We start from the raw sequence: 1,159 nt of genomic DNA on the forward strand, positions 1-1,159 counted from the left end.
AATAATCTCAAATATGGTAGGTATTAATCCAATCATTGTGTATAATTATTTTAAATGTGAATGGTTTAAATACATGGATTAAGTGATACAGACTGACAGTGGATCAACAAAAGGAAAGAGCCAGTTATATGTTGCTTAAAAGAAACCCATTTTAAACATAAAATATAGATACATTAAAAATAAAAGGATAGAGAAACATATATCATGCTAAAACAAATAAAAACTGGGGCTGCTATATTAATTTCAGATAAAGCAAGTTTCAAAACAAAAAAAAATGTTATCAGGGTTAAAAAGGAGAATGCATCGTGATAAAGGGACCCATTCCCCCCAAAGACGTAACTGTCCTCAGTGTGTGTACACCAAGCAGTAGAACATGAAACCTGCACGGCAGAGCACGGACAGAACTGCAGGAAGAATCCACTATTGTAGCTCAAGACTTCAACATGCCTGTGTCAGTAACTGATGAATCCAGCAGATAGAAAATCATTAAGGATATAGTTGAACCCCATCAATAACTGGATCTAATCGACATTTATAGAATTCTCCATCACAGGCAGCAGAATACTCACTCATCTCAAGTTCATATGAAACACTAAGACAGACTGAATTATAGGCTATAAGAGACATTTCAACAAATTTAAAATAGGCTACAAGAGACATTTCAACAAATTTAAAAGAACAGAAAGCATACAAAGTAGGTTCTCAAACTACACTGGAATTAAACTACAATGGAATTAAAATAGAAAATAATAACAGAAAGATAGCTGGAAAAATCCCAAAACATGGTTGGGCATGGTGGTTAACATCTGTAATCCCAACACTCTGGGAGGCTGAGGCAAGAGGATCGCTTGAGCTCAAAAGTTTAAGACAATCCTGAGCAAGAATGAGATCCCATCTTTACTAAAAATAGAAAAAATTAGCCAGGCATGGTTGTTCATGCCTGTAGTCCTAGCTACTTGGAAGGCTTGAGCCCAAGAGTTTGAGTTTGCCATGAGCTGTGATGACACCACCGTAGTCTAGCTGGAGTGGGAGAGCAAGACTCTATATCGATAAAAAGTCTCCAAATATTTGTAGATTAAATAACAGACTGATGACACATGGATCCAAGAAGAAGTCCCAAGAAAAATTAGATATTTTGAACTTAATAAAAGTAAAAGTA

The sequence above is a fragment of the Otolemur garnettii genome, unplaced genomic scaffold (assembly GCF_000181295.1).
Source record: "Otolemur garnettii isolate 467f Iridium unplaced genomic scaffold, OtoGar3 scaffold00071, whole genome shotgun sequence".
NCBI lineage: Eukaryota > Metazoa > Chordata > Mammalia > Primates > Galagidae > Otolemur > Otolemur garnettii.